Source organism: Haemaphysalis longicornis, unplaced genomic scaffold, assembly GCF_048455015.1.
Source record: "Haemaphysalis longicornis isolate Haplotype H1 unplaced genomic scaffold, Haemaphysalis longicornis Haplotype H1 scaffold_3, whole genome shotgun sequence".
In the NCBI taxonomy this organism is placed as follows: Eukaryota; Metazoa; Arthropoda; class Arachnida; order Ixodida; family Ixodidae; genus Haemaphysalis; species Haemaphysalis longicornis.
The window spans coordinates 99658164-99682521 of NW_027526335.1; the positions used below are offsets into that span (position 1 = coordinate 99658164).

General features: G+C 46.9%; 1 protein-coding gene and 1 pseudogene across 1 annotated transcript in view; both read left to right on the forward strand.

Annotated features, from left to right (window-relative positions):
• Positions 1 to 24358, forward strand: part of LOC144175350 (uncharacterized) — a 199533-nt gene that overhangs the window by 141165 nt on the left and 34010 nt on the right. The window lies entirely within an intron of this gene.
• On the forward strand, positions 9138 to 10369 carry LOC144173344 (very long chain fatty acid elongase 7 pseudogene; annotated as a pseudogene).

Sequence of the window (24358 nt, forward strand, 5' to 3'; positions counted from 1 at the left end):
GCGTCGTCCAGGCTCGCGCGTGGGCTTGCGCCACACGAGGAGCTCCCGCCCTTCATCTTTGTCGTCGTCGTTGACGATCGGCGCGCCACGGGTTCGCCGCCCCAAAGACGATGGCGACGAATCTGTCAAGACCTCCCTTCACAATTCACACGTGGAGACGGCGACCGGTCCAGCTCATGAAGAAGTGGAGGGCAACCAAGGCGAGGACACGCTACAAGAGGCTTTGCCTTACGCGGAAGACGACGAAGTGATGTGATGACGACGGAAGTGATGACGAAGTTTGGTACTGAATAAAGCAGTGTGCACACTTTAGTGGTATTTGCTGTGCAGTGCCGTCCAAAACGGCTTTGCACTGCTGGGGTCCGGCTGCTCCCTCTCTCCTGGGATCCGCTGTCAATGTGGGGAGAAGCTAGGTCGACCCCCAGCTCTGCTGTTTCTCCAGCCTTGCAGCACTAGCGCAAGCTGCGTCAATTTTTTTGTAATGGCGCTTGAGTCGATTATCCTAAATGCTCAAAGTCAGCGTGTCAGTAGAATAGATTGGCAGCACTTGCCAGTGCTGAATTTAAGAATAGAGCTGCAGAGGTTCAGAATTGCTGCTGTACTAACTGTATGAAAATTCAGCTCCTGAAAGAAGAAAGCTTGACGGAGATCGACGCTACCATTTTCACCCGGGCGTTAATGACAAGTAGGCATCCAGTCGATGGCTCTCTTAAAAAAGAAGGGAGGGGGAGCGTGGGGGAGGGACAAATGTCGAAAAATTCTCCGATGTCAGCAGTGAAGATGCGAAGCCCATATTTGCTCGATCGCACAAATATGGTTGTGACGAGTAATCGTATGTGTCATTTAATTAGTGTGATACTAGTTTCCAATTTATTTCGACCCTTGCTCTAAGCGAACGAAGTCGGAGGAGAACACGAGACAGTCAACCGGGCGGACTTTACGGAAGCTGGGCAACTAAAGTTGCAGGTCATTGTGTCACAGTTATCAGCGACTGTGCCTCGGGCAAACGGGTTCTGGAGAACCGGAAGCAAAAACGCACACGCACACGCAGACGCACACGCACACTCATACACACACTCACACGCACACGCACGAACCGCTCGCGTTATGGAACGCCTCACATTTCAAAGTCACCTAGATGAGGTTGGGCTTGCTGCAAAGGCAATCTTGAGGACGCGGAACGAAACGAAAATACACGGGACACTAGTCATACACAGCTTCACTGTGAAAAATGAACCGCTGGAACTCGCACGATACGCGTGGCGTATTAAAAAGAACACGGGAAGACGCAATCCGCTTCCATCTCGATCAGCTAGTTAAAGCTTCACGGACTGCCTTTGCTAAACTGTGTTATTTCTTCAACATCATCTCTAAGGTAACGGCAACGAGGTTAATCCTTACGGATGGGGATAGCCCTTATGGTTAAACCGTAATAACGTACAGCAAGGAGCTACACTACGGCTTGTTATTTAGCGACTTGGCGTAGCTATTCCGCTGCTTGTTCTCGTTCTTGGCTACGCACACTGCACCTGCAGCATCACCCGCAAAGCCATCACGTTACGGATCATTGCACGCATCTTGAACAATTGACGAGGACAAACAGAAAGCACGTTGCATTGTTGAAGCTTTTCGTTGCAGGGTCTATTAGACAGCGCAATAAGCCTGACACACCTCGGTAGTGAGCCGGGCGTGAACGACAACACCCCCGGCACGTGCCAAAAGGACTTACCGACCGACCCCGCTGCGATAAACGGCGGTGGCAGACGTTGCGAGGATATCCCGTACGTCGGCGGCGGCGGAAGGTCAACCGTGTGGACCAACCTTGGCAAATCAGTGTCGCTGGCCTCCCGACGTCGCCGGAATCTTCTTGGGTTCCCCGGGACTCCGTTGTGGGCTATACAATCTCTAGCTACATCGCTTTCGATTTCAACAGTGTCCTCGCATCGATGCGCGCATGAACCCTCGACGGCGTAGCAGTGCGGCCCCGTTACATTACGTAAGACGTCTTCGATGTTCACTAGCTACACGGTTAGCCTAACATCGTACGTGTTTGAGCAAAGGGCTTCTGTAGTATAAAACCTGGTTGGGAATGGGCCCATTCCGGACGTTTCGGTGCTTGAAACAGGCACTTATATGTAGGAATGCGAAATTCTCGTAGCCTTGTGGTTTAAATGTTTCTAGACCAGCGCTGTCTTTTCGTGCTCTCCTTCGGGTGTTGTGTTATTTTGCGACTTAGTCTTTTAGATAATGCCCTAACTAGGCCAATCTTCAATTTGAAATGTTTGCGTCTAATGTTTCCACGTGGGTTACCTGCACAGACAAGCTGTCGGTGGATGTGACTGTTGTATGGGTATATTTGATTTGATTTGATTGTAGGGTTTAACGCGCCGACGCAGCAGCAGGCGATGAGGCGCACCGTAGTGGAGGGCTAAGGATTAATTTTGACCACCTGGGGATATTTAACGTGCGCCGAAATCTCGTACACACGGGCATTTTTGCTTTTTGCCTCCACCAGAAAAGCGGCCGCTGCAGCCGGGAATCGAACCCACGGCCTCAGTGCTCAGCAGACAACGCCTTAGCCAGTGAGCCACCGCGGCGGGTATGTGGGTATTCTGCGCGCTTCAGCGCGAGATGTGCAAGTTTACACATCCAGCGGTGTGTCTCTAAAACATGCCATCTTCGAGGACAGCCTATACGGATGCAATAGGTTAAACCACAATTGTTAGCGAGGTTGTTGGTGGTGCTGAACAAGTTTATTTCACATTTGTATGCTAATATAAGGCGGCTGCAAAAAAAGAAAGAAAAAATGGAAATAAAAAATACGATAAAATTTGAATAAAAAACCAGAAGATCTGTCGTTTGATCACTGGCTTCAGCCGTGACAAGCTGCAGTTCTGGCAGTGCGTCCGTGCCGCTCATGCCGAGAACCGGTGGAAAACAAGTTCAACTACCGCCAGAGCTCATAGGCGACCGCTGCGGTAGTACCAGGATGGGCTGTTGCCGTGGTGCCTGATTTCCCAATTCTCTTTCACACATCGGGAACAGAAATGTTAGTTCATAGTTCCTTCTTCGTGCGCTTCAAGTAATGGAAAGTAATGCTGACATCAGGCTTTATGTGGACGCGACGATTTATGCACGGGAATCATCTGCAACTACGTGCTGCAGGATTAGTTGCTCATTCTCTTCAAATGTATGTAAGAAAGACGACGAATTACACATGGCGTATGAAATCAAGAGTTGGACGGAAGCCGGCCTGGTCGGCAAAAAAAGAACGCAGGACAGTTAAAAACTGACGAATGTCTACAGAAAGCAAAAAGACGCCAAAACGTCGCTTTGCTTTTTCGGTTTTTATAAAAAGTTATGGTCGGGGTCAGCTTTAAATTCTTTTCATGCACCTCGCTTAGTGCACCAGATCTTTGATTTGGTCTTTTTCTGCTCTTTGTTGGAATTGTTCAGCTGACTGCAGAAGGTCTTTCTGCGTTTCACTTGACTCCAGGCGCAGTCGTCCCGCCTCGGGGTGTTCTCTCGCGCTGGGCTCTGTGAACAGATATTTGCAGAAGCCGGGAAATATCGATGAGGTTGTTCCATGAAGAGGCAGTGAATTTGGCAATGGGGTCGTGACTGTTCACTTTGTAAAGTCTTATTGCTTGCACGACGCGTCAAATGGGATGTCTTCCCTGTGGAAGTGAAGCTCGCACACCCAAAAAAAAAAAAAAAAACCGTTTTCGCCGTGCATTTTAACCGCTAGCACCACGGTCGAGGTCCACTTACCGCAATAATCGTTGAAATGACTTTCAAATAAATACTTTTGGAAATAAGTTGGCATGGTTACATAAATGTTGTGATCTCGCAGTGAATGTCGTAGAGAATAAAATGGGATGCACTGCTCGCCCTGGCGTCTCTTTTTTTCTTGGAAAGAAGTTTTCTCTTGGGAAACAGCTAATCCATTGCTTACGACACTCCTTGTCTTTTGGAAATATGAACATCGGTATCTTGCATCCAATCTTGTGGTTGCGGTGACATCGGGGTTCAAAACATCTAATTGGAATCACGGACTCGCGTACTCACTCACGTGCGCGTAAAGAAGTCACAATGTCACCCACGTCCCCACATCCACTTTGCAGATGACGACATCTTGGCTCAACGATGGCAGTGGTAAGGCAAGGAAGCATCCATATTGGTGTTAATGTGAACGTAAAGAAGATCCCACCATCAACAAACTCGGTGCAGGGCCATTTGTTAACCACCCGGGCGAGATTTCCAGCACCGGATGTCGCCTCCGCATATACAAAAAGCGCGCTATATAGTTCTAAGATTCTTCATTTCAACAACACAAGACCTACGCATCGGCTGTACAATTCCGAACTCAACTGAGCATAATCTTTGGGCATTGCTTCCATTTTGGAACGAAGGACACATTCTCATTGACTCCCTTCCCGCTGAACTAAGACCGAATTCATTGACTAATCCCTACCATTTACCATACCCAGCCAATTAGCCTGGGTAACTCTCCTACACTTAGTGTTCGAGCCTACTATTTTTCCCAGCTAGTTTCCACCCATACCTACCGCGCACCATTGCTTCTCGCTGCCCCCAAGGGGGCTGGTGCACTAGCAAAAGACCCCAGGGGGTTTCTGTTTCAACAAACGTTAAAGGAACAGATCTTTTGGTACGAACGCCATTGTTTTCCACTCGTAAAGATGTTTGCCGTTTTTTCATTAACTCAATTAAAATGATTTGCTTAGACAAGAGAAAGAAAGTACTACTGGAGACCAGCTATACGGCGCAAGAGACCCGGTTCGACACCTCCGACCCGAGGAAGTCACGTCGATGGGGAGAACAACTAAACAATGTGTCATTTTGAAATATTTTGGACAAATTACAAGGTTTGTAACGTAAGAGATTGTATCATCATACAATCACGTAACGAGACAATTGCAAATTACGCATTACAGCCATACGTACGCACCTGGCGTAGAGGTTTCTAAAACAACCCTCTACGGTGTGTGCGTCGTTATGTGATACACAGAATTTAAACACACTGTGGGAGAACCATATGATCTTGGTATGTGCCAGTATGTTTTAATGAGCTTCCAGATTATTTGCTTTTGATAACTTCATGAGGTAAGCTGAGAGCGTCCACGCTTTCTTTTGAGTACGGCGGAGCTGAAGTGCTCAGAAATGTTTCTTGTTTTACTTTTGCGTTTTCCTCGCTTTTTTCCCAAGTTTTGTATTCGTTTTTTTTCTAAATCTTTCCCCGATGTTCTTATTTTACATTTTTCCTGGCAAATAATGACTACACGTTGTAGGCAAACATTACTCTGCGAAACTATCGCTGCAGGGCGTCGCAACACAAGCCTATACTGGAGGCTGTTTAAGGTTGCCCGCGACTATTTTGTTGTACATTTATGAGCTGAATAAGTCTTATCACATCTTTAAAAATGTTTCTCCCGAGCCGATCGTGCCACGCGGCGCGCAAACTCGAACACAGGAACGGCCACTTCCAACCTTACCTGTTCCTCCCTCTCGGTCCGGCCTCCGATGAAGGCCGACGCTCCGTAACGCAACTACCGTCGCGCAAGCCTATCAAATGGCCTCGACGTTCTGGTTGGATATTATGTATCTATACTCCGTTTCATACATCAAGCGCAACGCTGTGAAGGCTACGCAAGTAGTCCGCAAAGAAAGGAGGTGTATCACTCCGCGCCGTTTTGTAGCCGAGTGGTCTAACGCGTCGCTCTGGAGAAAAGACGCTGAATTTTGAAGTACATGGGTTCGGAACCGCGTTCCGACGTTTCTTTTTTTTTTTTATGACATCTTCTGCGAATTCAATTGTAAATCTTATTTTGTTCCCAGTAACTTAAACACCACGCGCATGCGGAAATGAACTGCACGTATGGGTTCTGGATGCATACCGATGTTTGACCAGCAATTGCTATTTTTCGCGATTCTATACCATTGTCAGCTACCTCGTTGATTCTAGCGAGAACTTTGTGCAAGAAAAACACGTTAATTCATTAATTATTTAGCACAGCTGCTCTAACCAGGGTGAATTACCAACAGGTGTTCACTTTCAGCTTTCGTTTTTGCCGTTGCCCTGACGATCCACTTCTTTATGGGCCTCTCTTAACACACTCAGCATGTTATTGATTATACCGTGCCGCCAGCAGAGCAACGGGTTCAGTTTTTACCGAAACATTTGGGACCGACTTTGGCACTGCACTCTGGAGTAGCCCGAAGCTCTTGGTGCTAATAACGTATCATTTGTTATTCATGGGAAAGGACAGAAAGCAGATTTCTGTACCTTAGAATAGTGATTTCTGGCACAGACACGCATAATATATATTTTAAATTTGTTATTCGCCCCTTTCCAGTCCGAATATATGCAACATTTTTGTGAATTCTTGTGCGTGATTTATTTATTTCTTCACTGCAATATTTCACCCCGGAAGCAAGAGTTATATTTTCTTTTGTGATTGGAGAAAGAGCTCTTTAAGCTAGGCACTTATTCGCAAGACAATCATGGATAGGGGAATTGTTTTTATATACGGAACCCTGATATGGCCCGTTTTTCTGTGTCAAGGAAATGTCTACGGTATAGGTTAATGCTGTGACAAATAACAGTACTAGCTCATGAGTTGGAGATTTGTGGCCATACATAAATGCATACAGGGGCAATACGGATTGTGTGTCATACACAAATATTCCAAGAGGAGGCTGACTTTCGTGGTTTAATAAACAAACTTTATTTATAGAAGAGCACCTCTGGTCGATTTCCTGGTGGGTTCCGACTTCTTACTTTCCTTCCTTTCTCCCACCCAGTTTTTGCAGAGGTTATATGACTGCTCCAGCTGTATACACTTCACGACCGAACAGGCAGCACTACAATGTAGTGTCTTTCATAGCACGGGTCACTTGGTGACGTTAAACTCCGCAAACAAAACCACACGACGAGGAAACACAGTTTGCTTTGTCGCGGTAACAAAGCATTTTCGGGGAATCGGCGCAGCATGAAGAAGCGCGAACAGGCTGGATAGGAAGGTGTCCACGCTCCAGCTCTACCAGTTGACCCTCGTGAACAAAGCCGCCACTACTGACAGGACACAGATTGCTGGGAAGTTCATCAACGATTCCCCCCTGCCCTGCCTTGGAATTCCTTGATCGCCCGCAGGTACCTGCGGCGCCAGACAATGATGCCAAGATTCCGTATTCTCCTATCATAGGTGAAGCCCATGTCCTTCATTAACCTCCACAAGGTGGTTTTCGTGAAGTTCGGCAAGTCGTCGTCTTCGTGGACAGCCTTTCGCACACTGTCCAGTGTCGGGATCTCCCTCTTGGCGTACATGCTCTTCACATTCAGACGTATAGCATGGTCTGTGAAGCTGTCATGCTTGATGGTCCGCGTGCTTGATATCGTCACGTCGCGAGGTCTTCTCTTTGGAGACACCAAATTCCCACGCAGACACTCCGCCTTCAATTTCGCCACGGTACGGTGAAATACTCCGGTGTCCTCGCTCACAACACTCAGTACTTCCTGCACAGATTTCACCGGGAAACGCACCCTGGTATGGGCGCACACATTTGCAATTACTTGCTTGGCGTTCTTTGACAACGTTGATGCGCAAACCCTCGAAAAAATACGTACAGGAGACGTGGTCGAAGCCCGAGAGCTGGACGCCATTTTTTCAACGATGCCTCAAAGAGTAAACAAAAAACGGCGTTCAAGGTTGCGCGGAGAGGGAAAACCTGATACGAAAGCGACAAACATAAAATACAAACTCGCATATTTCGATCGTTTGTCGGGCAACACGGGCGTTTTTTGTCAAGCTGATGATAAATATTTATGCTTTAAGGTTGCCGGCGAAGCATTTATTGTATCTGGCGCACGGCAAGCAACCCACTACTTTTGGTCGCGGAAGCACACAGCGCAACTGATGTTTGAAACGGAGTATAGTTGGCATTGATGGTAAAGGCGTATCTCTCTAATCTGGAGCATAAAAACCCATCTCACTTTCTCCGCCATCGTCAGTAGCCATTCAGGCAAAGCGTTCTGCTACCTCGCGGCCCTCCACCGGCGACCCAAGAAGGAGAGTTTTGACCCGCAGACTTTCTCCACCAGTTATAAAGCGGGCAAGGTGGCAGGATCGTTGGTGGCCTGTTTGGAGTGTTCTTGCGCCATCGCCAGAATTTTGGACAGTCGGACAAAACAGACACGAAGAGGTAACGACAGAGAGGTAAGGACACCATTTTAGTGTGGGTGCGTGTGCATGGGAGCGTGTTCATTGATTTCTGCGCCTTTCGTTTTTGCACTGTTTATTTCGCATGCATTAAAATTTCCACTAGGCTGAAATACTTCGCACAGAATTTTAACTTACTCAATCAACTGAGGTGGCTTAATGTTAGCGGAGAATTGAGTACTGGGACAATTACATTTTCCAACTTCCACAACTACTCGTTATACAGTGGAACCTCGATATGTCGAACAGCGCGGTGCCCACGAAATAGTTCGATATAACCATAACTCGTTATATAAAATCACGTAAAAAACGAGTCATAAACTGGTAGAAATCAATAAATGAACGCATTTTGCCGTAAATACTCACTTGGAGCTTCAAAGTATTTATTCTTTTGGCTTAAAGTACTACAGCAGGGAAGCCTGGCGTGTTATACACGACTTCCTCAACGTAGTCCAAACGTTCCACTAGTGACAGGCCGGTGCCTTCAATAGCGCTGCTGTAGCGGTGCGGTAGGGCCAAAACCGCTGAAGCCTCGGTCGAAGTCGGGAGCGGGGCACTAGCAGCGCTTGCGGGTACAACCTCGTCTGCGTCTTCGTTTGTGCGCTGAGTAGTAATTTCCGCTAGGATCTCCACATCCGTCAACTACGCCGTCGTTCCGGTGCTATCGTGACCGCCAAGCGCCAACAAAGTTATCAATGCACATGCTTCGTGGCTCAGCCCCAGCAAAGCGCTCCAGCTGGCCCCAGGTTTCTTCAAGCTCGCATTCTTCTTTTGCAACGTCCAATTCTGCTTCGGTGCAACCGATGCGCAGCAGTCAGGAACGCCCATCGCGCCACCACTATCCTCTAGGGTACTGCGGGATAGCTCGCCGCCTGTCAACAGAGCGCGAGCGGTCTGGGCAGTCTGGGGTGGCGGAGTTCGATATACCCATTTCACGTCCGTCCCAGTTCGAAATAAAAAATTAAAAATGCATGTGATTTTCCGCGTGATATAGAAAGTGTTCGATACAGGCAATAATTCGATATACCCGTGTTCGATATATCGAGGTTTGACTGTATGCCTTTAATAACGGGTCACACGCTCATTCCCAGAACTACCATGACGAGTTACGTGATGGACCTCCTGGACGAGCTGGAGGCTCGTGCCGATCCGCGAACCAAGGACTTGCTCTTCGTGGGCAACCCTACCTTGGTCCTGTCTCTGATTGCCGGCTACCTGTACGTGGTCAAGGTCTGGGGTCCAAAATGGATGGAGGGCCGCAAGGCCTTCGACCTCAAGCACGTCATCATGGCCTACAACGCCAGCATGGTGCTCCTGAACAGCTTCTTCTTGTCGAAAATCCTCCGCTTCTCGTACCTGGGCGGCGGCTACAGCTGGATCTGCCAGGGAATCGATATCCACGACCCTAACTCCATCCACTTAATTAACTACGGCTGGTGGTACTTCGTGGTCCGCATCTTGGACTTTGCCGACACCCTGTTCTTTCTGCTGCGCAAGAAGTACAGCCACATCTCGTTCCTGCACGTGGTCCACCACTCGCTGGTCGTCTGGAACGGCTGGCTCTTCATGACCTTCGGCCCCGGCGGCCAGGGAGTCATGGGAGTGTGCATAAATTCCTTCGTGCACATCGTCATGTACACCTACTACTTCCTGTCCGCATTGGGTCCCTCGGTGCAGAAGTACCTGTGGTGGAAGCGGTACATCACGCGCATGCAGATCCTGCAGTTCGCGGTCTTCATAGTGTATGTGAGTGTTCCGCTCTTCAAGGACTGCGGCTACCCACGCTTCTTGATTTACCTGGCCATCTCCCAGTGCTTCTTCTTCTTGGTGCTCTTCGTCAACTTCTACCTCAGCACTTACGTGAGGACCAAGCGTGGTGAGGTGCACTTTTTCTGCGGAAACTATGAGGCCACTTCGGCGGCTACAGTTCCCCCAGAGGCCAGAAAGATCAACGGAAAGGCGAATGGGCACCACAACGGCCTAACCAGCAGAGCAACGGCGTAAAGAAGCTTAACGTGAAATTTCGAGGACTCTAGATCATTGAACAGCACGCGGAAAAGCATGCAGTGGGAGCGTGCACTCGCACACTTGAACAGGCCGGGAGGTTTTGTCACGTTAAATTATTTGCTTGTTTTACGACTTGATACTACCGCTTACGTAGCGCTGTTTATTTCAATGTGCGTGCAATAACCGGCGGTGTGGTTCAATCACTGTACTGCAGCCGACGGCTCCGGATTTGGGAAAGCGAGTGGCACCTAGTCCATTCGCGATATCGACGCTTGCATGACTACGCTTGGGTGAGAGAGAGAGAGAGAGAGAGAGAGAGAGAGAGAGAGAGAGAGAGAGAGAGAGAGAGAGAGAGAGAGAGAGAGAGAGAGAACAGACTTTGTTATCCCTTTTAAGACGAATACACCGTGCGGAAATGTCCGGTATCTTCGTCCTATCATACGGCGGTCAGGAACCCGTGGTCCCTGGCGGCGTCCTCTGCCAGTTGGATGACAGCAGCTTGTATCTCGGGAAGAGAGCTGAGCATTGCGGCCTCCCACTGCTCACTAATTCTTATATGTATTACTTGTTCAAAAACACGTGGTTTATTGGGGCATTGCCAGACCATATGTTGTAGTGTGGATGCTGCAACGTTGCACCACTTGCATCTGTCCATGTACCTATCCGGATAGCTGCGGTGGCACAGGGCGGATTGAGGGAACGCATTTGATGGCAACCTGCACGAAGCAACTGTTTGCCATTTGTTTTGCGCAGTGTGGGCCGCAGGAAATTTCAGTCAGCTCAGCCTATAGTTTTGAGTAATCTCTCGGTAAGTTGCCAGTCCCTCCCTCTCCCCCGTCACAGACGGCACGTTGTCGGATTCGAAGTCAGCCTGGTTCGTGTATCCTCGGGCTGCTTCATGTGCCATCTCGTTCCCCGGGAGAGACGAGTGAGCTGGCGTTCATACCAAGCGGATGTGCCTTGAAACTGGGGTCGCGCTATCCGTAAGGATTTTGGCGGCTGTGGTGGAAATCCTACAGCGCGCATAGTTGCGCAGGGCGGCCTTCGAGTCCGAGATAATGGTAGTAGCCTGCGTGCCCGTAATTGCAAGAGCTATGGCCACCTCTGCACCCATTTCTGGGTTGGGCGTAGAGATTGAGCAAGATGAGGTTGCATTTCCCTGCTGATCTACCAACACGGCCACTACCGCACGTTGGCCAGGGTAGTCCGCCGTGTCGACGTAGCATACCGCTGGGTTTGAACTGTACTGCTCGTGGAGCGCGTTCGCACGGGCAAGCCGTCGGTCTTGATTGTGCTCCGGATGCATGTTTCTAGGCAGTGGGGCCACACTTATTTTGTCTCTTAGGCCAGCTTCAATGACGTCTTTGGTTCCGTTCTGGTCCGCGAAAGGTATGGGCAGCGACTCCAGCATGGCCCGCCCGGTTGGGGGTCCCCACCAGCCGGTTGTATTGGGCAATGCGATGTGCTTCTATAAGTTCATCCAACGTGTTGTGAATGTCCATCTCCAGTAATTTTCCAGCGAATAATTCGGTCTACTTTCTCTTTCTCTGCTTTCTTGAGTTTGAGGTATGGAGTAACGTAAGTTATTTTGCTGATAATAAAGGCTTGAACTAACCGAAGGAGATTATGTTCCTTGAGTCCATGGTGTTGTTTGGCTATCCGGGCGATGAGTCTGCCAATTTGTACAGCTGCGTTGTACAGGGCCTGCATGGTGACCGTGTTGGTTACGCTTGGGTGTAGTGTCGCAAAGCTGACATGCTTCGTGAATCAGTCCGCGCCAATAATATGACCTTGCCTGGCAGGTATGGGTCGGTTATACGATTCTAAATTAGGGGGGATTATTTTTTTAAAATTCACTGTATCATTTTGTTTTCATAATATCAGTTTCTGGAAGACGCACATCAGGCATTTTGTGCTTAATGTCACGCTGATGGTGTAAAGTCTATATTTGTGGAGGGATTATTAGCGCAGGGCTACGTTGTTGCAGTGTCCTGTTCTGATGTTATGGTCTGCAGGTGGTTCATGAGTGATCTCACCAAGGCTCTTCCCAACAGAAATGAGCAACCGTTTCTGCGCATAATTTTTGTACGGCCAGTTTGATGGAAGAATAAATATTTTTTTTGACCTTGTTGTATGCTACTTGCATATCCTGAGTACATGGCCGCTATGGCTGTGAATTTGCAGGTTGCTACTTCACAGGACTTGTTCGAGAAGTGGGAGCCTGTTATAGAAACTTTTTTAACAAGGTGTTTTTTGTTATTGTCAGGAGACGTTCAACGTTTACGAAACGGTTCTTTCACGTGTTGCTGCCGCTATTTAGTTATTGTTCTATCAACAATAGTAACGTGTGGGTGCAGTGGGCGCAAAAGATTTGCGACCTTGGGAAGGCTTGTTTATACGGCAACGGCGAACGATGGTGGGGTCAATATAGATGAACCAAACCGTCTTTGGTATCTTTATGCGTATAAACATCTAAGTGTTTGCGCTGCACCCCAATACCAATATCAGCAACGCCAGCGCCCCATCATCATCAGTTCTTCAGATGATGACGCAAGACCGAACATCATGGTATCCGCACTGTTCGGCCGCACTCCGTTTCTCGGGCCCATGTTGTCATCCCCAAGCAACTGTGAATAAATGTGGTCTCGGCCTCACCACCTCATCGGCCGCCTACCGACGTGAATGGGATCCCGTCTGCGGTGGCTGCTTTTCAAGTGGAAGGCGAAAACAAGAACGCCCGCATGTCGATATTTCGGTGCACGGGGAAGATCCCGAGGTGTGGTCAAAATTAATCCGGAGCCCTCTACGACGGCGCGCCTCGAAGATCAGGCGCAGTTTCGGCTCGTTTAACCCCATAACCTGATTGATGTGGAGAACCAGCGATGCTTGGCCTCATAAGACATACAATGCATCTAAATAAAAAAAATAACGGGAATGCAGACGCAGCCGGCAGTATTCGAGCCTGCGTGGGAAGATCCCAATGGGTTTCAAGTCCATCGCCCTTTCAAGTCCATCAAGTCCATCGACACATGGCCACAACTGACTCGGTTTGAACAGAACACACGTAATCTCACACATGTAGGATCACATGCTTAACTAACTACCACAAATGAGATCGCCGTTCCATCTGTGCTTCAGACGAAACGCGATGACGTGATCTTACACCTAGGTCGTGCTAGTAAAATACGCGACCAGATATTTAAAAAGTTTGCCCGTTAGACAAATGTACTGAATTAATCACATATTGCGTAGTTACTAGATATCGTTTACTAACTTTCAGCGGCATAAGATAGAAATACTGAGGTCGCCGGAAGTATCTCACTCGCGGTGGCTGTACCTGCCACGTAGGGTGAACCGTTGAGTACCGCATACATGTGGTTCGGTGAACCTGCATAAACGTTTCCCAGCAGGTGCAACTTCATCCGAAGTTTGAATTGCAGTGTACGTCATAGCCAAAGCGTTTCCACAAGATTATATGCTAGAATGCCACAGAAAAACCGGTAACTGCATGATACATTTTTTTAAATACCCAACAAAATGCACTTAAGGACACCTAAGCAAATCTTATGTTGTGAAGACGAAACAATTAATTGCCAATTGAACCCGATGCGAATGTTTTTGAACTTTCCTGCGGGGTGTGCTTTTATGTGTTGAGATCGAATCGGCGCACGTTGTAGCGCGGTCGGAACGGAATTCCGATTCCCCCGAGTGTCACCTGCCCCGATGGGAAACCCGCTCTCCCTTCTCCTCTCGTGCGTGCCGCTTCGCCCGTGCCAAAAGCGCCATTGAAGTCGGGAGGCCCCCTCTCCCTACGTGTGTAGTGTGTGCGGGCAACATCGCGCAACTCTGGCCCACATCCTGTGGGACTGTGCAGTGCACCCCGTGGAAGCTGCCGACCTCTACGGCCGGCTGCCGGACACCATAACGAGTGCCGTCTATTCGACGGACCTGAACGCACAAACTCTAGCCGTCCAGCAGCTCGAGGCTGCTCTCGCCAGGCAGAAGCGGAGCGAGTCGCAGACGGGGGGGAAAGGGACGAACTCCCGAGTACCTTTCGCGCACCGCTCACGCCGACACCGGCGGGGCCTAGTCCCGAGGACGTCGTGAACGTGGGTGGGATGTGGAGGCTCTGCGCATCCCGACCTCCCACTCCCTGCTGGCCTCAAATAAAGTCTTTCTCTCTCTCTCTCTCTCTCCTGGGTGGGCGCGGCCTTTGAGAACTTGGTACTCTTGAATATGTTCCAGGAACTGCTAACTCTATAGTACTGGGCACGTTCAGTGACTAGCGAAGGCATAGTTATGGTGGCTGTGTTTCCCGCTACGCGAAACACAAAGACGTCCTTGTTTATTCCTTTCCCAGACATAACGTGCCGTTCTGCTAAGGAGAGTCTTCAGTCAGGCCAATCTCTTATGTGTTAGTTCTGCGGTAAACGTAAACCCTGCGCAGTCTGCCCATGCGCGCTATGCCTGTCTGCGCATGCGCCATACTCCTGTTGCCGATCGATATAGTACCAGTATCTTTTCATGATACTTTTAATTGTCCGAACATCGCAGTAACAGTGGGCTTAGCATTGGGAAGGGAAGGTGCACATTCAAATTCGGCCCGGCCGTACCTTGACATGTTTCTCGACATCACTTTAGAGGGGCCATGTAGACAAAATACAAGTTTGGTTCACTAAAAAGTGCACTTTTTTTATAATAATGCCGCCAATTTATTCGCAAACTGCAAACAAATAATCACCATTTTAAAAACATATGAAGCAGTTGCAACTCCTCCACTCCTTTTCCCGCGATTTCTCGACTAGGTCACGCCAAATCTCGTTCGTGCGATTGGCGGCCACCTAAACCACCTCCAAGAAACATGACATCGTGATCGTAATGGGGCCTCTAGTTCCGCGTTTGATCTCATTGCTTGAATGCAAACCTGCAGTTGATACACTGGCAACTATAGGCATCCTCGATTATCAGTTCCGGACCATCCACGAACTGCCCGAGACGCCATCCGGAACTCGATTTTCCTTTGTATTCCTATGGGACATCCGGTCCGAACGCAGTCCTAGGACTGCCCGAGGACCGTCCAGGACTGGTAAATCTAGGATGCCATATTATTTCAGTGCTGTCCAATATTACGTCACTCCTGCCCGCATTGCGTCACTAAAGCCGGAAATCTGAAACCTTTTCGATATGTCGCATTTTTTACCGGTGAAAAAAAATATATATATTTCGTGGCTGGAATGCAGTTGCGTGTGTCACCAAATCTAGTTTTTTTGTTTTCAAATGTAAAAGGGTTCTATACTGCCTTCACGGCCCCTATAGGTTTAGTAGCATCACAGTACTTATAAGGCCCCAGCAGCTGCCGTGCGACCGCGCGTTTACTGGAAAGATGATTGCGCGACTCCCCGCTCTCACTTTCAGCAATACTTTTTTTGGGTTGCGACGCATTTTGTTTTGTTCTAACACTGCTGCAGGAGGTTATCAGCGTTTATGCAGAGGCGATGGTAATCAAAAACCACTTTTACTGACCTCGTACCACTCTCAATCAGCCGTGTGGAGGTCACCTAGACACCTACTTTGCCATTTAATTGTTGAAGTCCGTAAAATGGAAAGTCCCTTTTGCCAACTTCCATTTACGACACTGATCGGTTTCATTGCCCACCTTGCGTTAGTTCAGTGAAATACGTTGTGAAGGGAAACATAGCGACATTTTTGTTATATTAAAGGAGACAGAGATATCTTCATGCAGGGATCCTCAAGACGACATATAGCTATGCTTTATTCGGAACTAGACAGCTTGAAACTAACTGCAATTGCGGTTAACCAGAAAAAATGCAGCAAAACGCAGAGCAAGGTGACAACCGGCAGAGATAACAGCGGCATAGCTTGAGACATGCTTGAAGGCCCTGATCACCTTGAAGACAAACGGACTGTGTTATGGCGCGCACCTGCGATCCGTTACGAAATCGTGCGGTGCCAATACAAGTGAAGGCGAAAGCACGTGATCGCCGCCGATAGGCCTTCTCGAACCGTCAGATAAGGGGTATTAGGTAACGCAAACTTCAAGTAACACGGAGCCCGCGAGCGTGTCTTTCCAACGCATTCGCTTTCTTTTCGCGGCCTATTAATCCTAACTCGCCCATGCCGCTTAGTCCCACGCGCCGAGAAATCAGATTTTAGATCACCAGAGATGTGGAGGCTGAAAATGGAAAGCACCTCGTTCCGGCAAGCTTGAAGGAGGCGAGACGGTGGCCTAACCTTGCTCTCGGCGGTGCTGTTGAGCGCTTTGAGGTCTCCTTTCGCTATTTACGATGCTACATCGCAAAATATGCAGATATATAGATATGTATGGTCTTAGATCTTAACCTGGCAAGGTCACTTGTTCCGCTTCCAGGTGCAGGCATATTACGTCGAGGTAACTTGGTCGGAGCATTCGTCCGAGCAGCAATCGAGTCTACTTAACCTACGGAGCTAAAGTCTCAGAGGCGAGTCTGACCATGAAATGGGCTGATCTATCGCCAAGGCTCTGTTGATTATGTCATGCAAACCCACGCGTATGCTAAAAACGCAATATTATTTCCAGGGTGGAGGGAAGGCGACGACTGAGTCAAGCAGTGTGAAGAATTAAACAGGTTATAAGACGGCTACTGCACTGCCGTCCTTACAGCGTTACCAATTGGTGATGCATTTTCGTTTCTTCTTCGGATAAAATGTCTTGTTTACCACTCCGCATGAACACGTAACCTCTAAACAGATGGATATGGACATATTCGTGCTACCCGGAGGTTTTTAATTTTGAAAGTGTCTCGTGCTAAAGGTACTTCATTGTTTTTCCTCATGAAGTATTCTCTGGCTCCGACTGGGGATCAAACACTTTCAAAATGAACCAGTGGGGAGGCGTGTTATTTTTCTCCGATTTCGCAGGGTAAACAAATGTAGGCTGCTTTCACGGCAGCTTGGCGAGCTTAAAATGAAGAAGGAATGTTCCAAACTTTCGTTGCGAACTTTGATAGTTAAACGCCCTCACCGCATCCCCGCCGTAGCGGAACTATATAGAGATCGGCTGCGGCATATCATGTCAACGCGGCTGCTCTTGTATTTAAAAAGCAGATCGATAAAAAACGAAACTAAGCTTGCAGTGTTGGTATAAAATCACTGCTTATCGATACTCGCGTCGGTATACGCGTGGTTCAACGCTTGATGTGCGGAAATGGATGTCAAACGATCAGCGGAAATGGACAAGCGATCAGTAGAGCAAATTTGGAGAACCTATAATTCGTTGGTTTCGAAATCATGTAAGAGTCCTACTTGAAATGCAAGGGGACGGTACTTCTTATTCCGGTGTGTCTCTGTCAAATAAATTCAATGAGTACTTCCTTACTGTCCGTTCAGTAAATGACTATTCGACTGAAGTAGACCCTACAGCATACCTGGTTGACAACAATTCGGCAACAATGTTTTTATCTCCCACAATCCCTACTGAAATTTTCCAATTCATAAATCTTTTAAGAATAAATGCTCAATCAGCATCGACGACATCAAAGCGGAAACAGTTAAATATCTAAGAGATATAATTGCACCCGTTTTCAGTCACATATGTAACCAGATGCTCACAGAAGGTATTTTCCCTGAAAAGCTCAAAACCGCTAGGGTCTAAGTGGTACACAAAGGCGGTAACTGCAGTGATTTTGGGGATTAGCATCCTATTTCTGTACTCTCAGTATTCTCGAAAGTGACTGAAAATGTGATACATCCACGTCTTACAATTTTTTAAAATAAAAAAAGAAGAAATTGTGAATGACCAATACGGTTTCCAAAAGGGGAAGTCTACTGAAATGGCACTGCATGGCATAAAGGAAGCGATAATAAACAACATAGAAAATAAAATATTCACAATTGGTTTGTTTCTAGATTTAAGGAAGGCCTTCGATTCTGCTAAACACGACATTTTGATCCACACGTTACCATTTTATGGGATAAGAGGTTTATAACTTGATCTTGTTAGTAGTTACTTAAATTCTAGGAAACAATGCACCATTGTAAATGGTGTTGCATCCAATTTCGGAACGATACTGAGTGGTGTTCCCCAAGGAGCTATCTTGGGGCCGCTTCTATTCTTGTATATTAATGATATAAATAAAATACCCCGTACCCCCTCAATAGTTCTTTATGCAGATGATACTAATGTTTTCTTTACAGGACCCAACCTCGAAATCATTACCAATACTGCAAATTGTGGCTTCAGGAATTATCCAAATGGCTAATGGAAAATAAACAAGAACTAAATGTCAATAAGAAAAAATGGATCATATTTAGAGCAAAAAATATGCTATTAGATTTTGCTCCAGTGCTTCTATTTCGGGAATCCTTTCTTGAAGTGGTCCCCCAATACGTTTCTTGGGTGTTATTTTCAATAATACATTGTCATGGATTGATCATTTAAATCACATGTGTACGAAGGTATCGCGTTCTGTCGGTATTTTATGGATACTTAAGTGTTTGTTACCCTGTTGGTTTGAAAAGGAGTTGTATTTTGCTCTTGCGCAGTCCCTGTTACACTATTCTCTTCTGATTTGGGACAATACTACAAATTAAACTATGAATGCTTTACTCGTACTACAAAAAAAAAAGCTATCAGGGCTATTGCGAATATATCCTATAGAGAAAGTACAGAACAACAGTGGAGAAGCTTGGGCATTCTGAAAATCCACGGCTTAGTTAATTTAAGACGCGCACAGGATATCCACCACATATTTTATGAACACCCAGACCTAGAATCTAGAATCTTCACCTAAGACGGCGTACCCCTAAGAAATAAACATTATATAAAGCCTAGGATTATAACGAATTATGGCATTCAGTTTAAGCAATATCACGTCATAGACTTTTTAAATAGTAATGAGGAGATTGTGGAGCTTATTACAGAGTTTAAATCAATAAAACTGTTTAAAAACATTTGCTTCAGGTATTGTTACAATGATATGCCGAATTTACAATGCGTTAGCAGACAGTATAATTTTCGAGGAAAAAGTGTTACGTTGGTGTTTCTATCTTTATATTGTTTTTGTATGTTTAAGCTGAGTAACGGTCTGTATTAAACTTGTCTTTCTTGCCGTGTTCTCACTTTTAATTGAGCTGTTTGGCTCTACTAAACGTTTGCATGTCACGCTTTTTTCCATTTTTTCCGCTGATTTGTAAATTAATGCGGTAAAACTGTTCGTTTATGGTATGTGTGTGTGTATGTTTTTATTTCTTTTGCGTAACGTTTTCCTTTCTTTCTGGGCTTCGAAGATTGTGGTAGGTATGTTGTTCCTTTTCTGCATGATATAAGAAAATGTTGTATCTATTTTTTTCTTTTAATTTGATTTTGAGATGTGTGCAGCTCCCGAGTTCGGTGCAAGCTACTTTGGGAGGAAGGGCCTCGTCAGGCTGTAGTCTCTTGCCCTCCTCCTGATGTGTGAATGCACTTTCGGCCCTTAAAAACTAATAAATAAAAAAACTATAGACCAGCGTTGTGGAAGCTTTGCATAGCGATACCTTGCATTCAGCTCTCGCCGCTTCCGCCACTCGCGTGATAACGCTGTGGGTGCCATGGTTCTCATTCCTTTTTTTTAAACGACCAGTTTCTTTGTGTGTACTTTGAAAGCTCCGCTGTAATCAAAACTGAAAAGACAAACGAAGAGGAAACCGACTCATATGATAATAAACCCCGCTGCGAAATGTTTTCTTCTATCCGACATTCTCACCTACAAAGTTGCACGGCTGTTTGTACAAATTGCGCTATTTTATGCGTGCGCGTATTCCTTTTTTTTTTAATTGGATGCTCGTAAAGCGTTTTCAGACCAAGCATGGATCTCCAAGTTCACGACTGTGTATTCTGCGTAGAACGGCAGAAAAATGACGCCGCGTCTACGACGTCACAATAGTAACGCGCCCTGGTGCTTTATGAGTGTTTATGACCAACAAGGAAAGAAGCAGCTGGCTTAGCTCCACCAAAATAGCCGATAGAGCCACAAAGAAAACAGCGGCCACAACATATTGTGCAAGGTCGTGCCGTGACGTGACTAGTTGAGCTACCATTGTCCCAGCGGAAATGGAAAGATTAATTACCGTTGGGTACGGAAAATGCCCCCCCTTACCATCAGCCGGAATTCTGTTGTGGTGGGGTTCTTGCGTAACGACCACCTACAAAAAAGGAAACATCGTTCACGACGAAAAGCGGCTCGTTCTTACGCTTCGACCCCTTTTGTTTAGTCTTCCGAAATGGCGCGCGCCGTCCAAATGTGTGGATTGCCTTGAACCTCCAGACAAGAAGGGGTATAATCCGTGGAGGCCCCCGGCTGCGCGATTGCGCAAAAGCCGCGAGGGTATCTAGAACGGTAAAGCGCCAACACTAATCATAAGAAGACAATAAAGCGGACAAAGCTGGTCACACTAGTGACGTAGCGCGCTGAGTTTGACGCAAGAGCTCTGAGCGCAGAACGGGTATACAGAAATCGACGCGGATCCAGTACGGCACGTAGCCAGAAAAACAAAACAAAACAAAAAAGTTCGCAATGCTGCTAGCCATCTCTACCAAATTAAAGATTTATTAGGCCGGATCCGGCAGCCTGAATACGTGGCTAGGGGATGTTCGATACAAGTGTCTATACGTAAACAAACATGAGTTACAACATAGAATAGGAACACTAAGCGATAACAGATATACGATAAAAAAACAGCGAAAACACGTAACACCCCGGGAAAAATTTTCAGTTCTGCACGTTTCATATCATCTAGAGTGTCAATTTAGAGTGAGTATACGAAACGCAAACATTGGCGTTCACAAAAACAGAAGAATTACTAAACATAAATTTGCACCACACCTTAACCGCACAAGAAGACAACCCATATAGTTTCTCTTTTTAAATTTGCTGTGATTTGATGTGAGAATGTGAGAGTGGATCTACGAGACAGGTCTTCTCTCTGCCAGTACCTTTTTTTTTTGAGCCCTGGGGAAGTCCTTTACGTCGGTTCGAGCGCTTTCGGAGCGCATATTAGTGCGTAATCCGTATGAGCTAGCACGAAGAGAATATAATGCGTGGTATCAGTTTGGATTTCTGGGAGAGGAGATCAGCAAGTGCCTGTATGCCGTGCTCTCCCTTCCGTCTCCCGCTGTGGCGAGCCAGTCTAGGACGGAAGATTACAACCGCGTAAACGTCGTCACTTCCAAAACACGATAGATCTCGGAAACGTCTACCAATCAAGCGAACACCAGGGTGGAAAACCGCGCCAACTCGTGCGCTTCCCCTTTGGACTTTTCTTACGCACTTTTGCATAGTCGCACAGTTAGCCATCTCATCAAAACTATACCACAAGAAAAGTACTGGGAGGCCTCCCTTCAGCACATTGATACAGTGCTTGGGGACGACTGGTAACAGCAGTTCCACCCCAGTGATGCAGACGCCTTTATAGAATGAAAATGAAGATGCTATCTTTCTCTCTCTCTCTCTCTCGCTGGGTATTTGTCGTATCTTCCGGCTTATTACAGCCGATCAATAGCACCGCCTAGAGAAGCTGTCCGACACTCATTTTACCTAGGTTTCGTTTGTTTGAGGGCAAACACGGAAAAAAGCAGGCCTAAAAATCATAACTACCACCGGAACATATTTACACGTACCCTTTCCTGTTCGTCTTCACGGCAACTAGGCATTTCTGGCGAAGGTGTAAGGGAACTAAAACGTAAACGCCACAGTCAAACCGTAAGGCTTTCTACACGTCACCTTCATGTCAGTGCGCGGCTCGACCCATAATTGGCGTGTCATGTTGACATAGAACTGAGCGACCGAACCTTATAGATACAACCTAGCCAGAAAAACCGGTGAATGTACGCGGAAGTATTTTTCGCCAACTCGGCTGCAACCGACGAAAGCCTCTGTGTAAAGGACAGCCCATGCGAGTAAGACTTGTTTGGGGCGGTATAATACCTTGTGACGCAGGAAAGCAGCGACATATTTCACGAGTGTGTTGTTGACCTTTTGTTTCTGCCATGACTATTGCGCAATATCGACCTCGTTGTCTTCTCGTTCACGCCTGCAGATAAGTATTACTACGTTACTATTGCTAGTCTTTCACTTATCCTATCGAATAATACCAGTAGTTTTTCAAGTTATTTCCTCAAGGTTGTACTTATGAGTGTGGTTTAACAGCTGGGCCGCTTAAGCGTGCCGCTTACAATGCAGCTCGTTCGCATGTCGACATGCCAGCATACGAACACGCAGGGGGTTCGAAAGGGTGCTCTGAACAATTCAAAACGATCGGTTTTGCAATGTACGAAATGTTTATGGGATGGTAATCAATATTATTGTGTTTATATAGTTGCATCAGCGATAAAACGACGTGCTATTTGATGTACAGTGGGAATAGCCTACCCAGGAGGAGGGAATAGCGCCACGTCCACGCATTACGAGCGGTAGAACAGGTGTTGTTCCTTTCGTCGTGGCAGATACCTCCTCGGGAATCGGCTTGGAATCGTGAGCTTTGAGGATCTAATGTTCCCGTTTCACAAAATTCGCAAAGCCGTGAGGGAAAACCAAAAGTTGCAGAATAGTGGAAGTTTCGTGAGGCTTTCGCCTTTCGAGCACGTAAGCAGACTTAAACACCGTGAGGAATTTTTTAGCACGTGCAGTATAAGTCGAGAGGACGTGAAAAAATGGACATAGAAGGGTGACCTCGAGCATCTATGAACGAATGGACGTTTTTTCGATGTTTCGTTTTTTTTATATATCCATTGTTGCATTAGAACGTGGTGTGAATAGTATTCTGCCGTGCCACTCTTTCGAATGAACCGCCGAACTCTTTGGAATGAAATAAACGAGCTGTTTGTAATGAACCGTCTCATGGTATAGGCCTCAACACATACACAGCTTTGGTCTTCAAAATCACAACACCGTTGCGCGGATAACTCGCTCAGTCGACTGTACCGCTTCGTTGACCCTCGCGGAAGCAAAAAGAACTGTAAGCGAATTAGATACAGAAAGCGTATCAACTTGCTGTGCTGAAGATGTGCAAATAAGAAATTACTCGGTCCTCCGAACTCTGGTTACGTAATTCTCATGCGAAATCATTACGGAAATCAGCGAAAGGGAGAGAAAGTAAATTTTGCTCAGTCAGAATATATATATATATATATATATATATATATATATATATATATATATATATATATATATATATATATATATATATATATATATATATATATATATATATATATATATATAAGATAGAAATAAGAATTGGCAGTCAAGAAGACCTCGGAAAGCAAAGGGGAGGATGTAGTAGTTCAAGAAAAAGAATTTTGGAAAATAAGAAAAGGGAGAAAAAAATGCCCGCCAGGTGGGATCCGAACCCACGACCTCCAAAATACCGGTCTGGTGCGATAACCACTACGCTACCGGCGGGGTTACTTTTCTCCACTTACTGGGGTATTTATGTTCAGGCGTTTTTGTTTCCTGCGCTTGGGGGTGGTAGCCAGCGAGGGGGTGGTAGCCGTAGACGCTCGAGTCACGGCCCGGGGGTTAAAAAGAAGGTCCCCTTCACCCCGAGTAGCCCGTGTGGCGCTGGCTACCACCCCCAAGCGCAGGAAACAAAAACAAACTAGAGCCAGCCGCCGACTGCAAGGTTTACTGCCCGAGTTCGCTCTACTGCCAGAAGCGCCCAAGAGAATGAATGCTGCAACCAATACTATGGAGCAACAAGCCACTCCTCCCATCGTCCTACAACAGCCCCTGGAACCACCATTGTTCCGGGAAGCCCCGCTGAGGACCCCGAGGAATGGTTGGAGAAGCTGGAGGGTGACCGCATCTTCAACAGGTGAGACGATGAAGAAACTTTCCGGCATGTCTTCTTTTAGTTAGAAGATGCAGCTCGAACTTGGTTCGAGAACCATGAGAGCTCTTTTACCGACTGGACTCAATTAAAAAGCGAGTTCCTTAAGACCTTAACTACCATTGTGAGAAAAGAGGGAGCTGCGCTTTTGCTTGAAACTCGAACGCAGCACCCCAACGAAGGAGTCGTGATCTTTGTTGAAAAAATGAAGCGACTATTTCGCCGTGCGGACCCGGAAATGACGGAAGAAA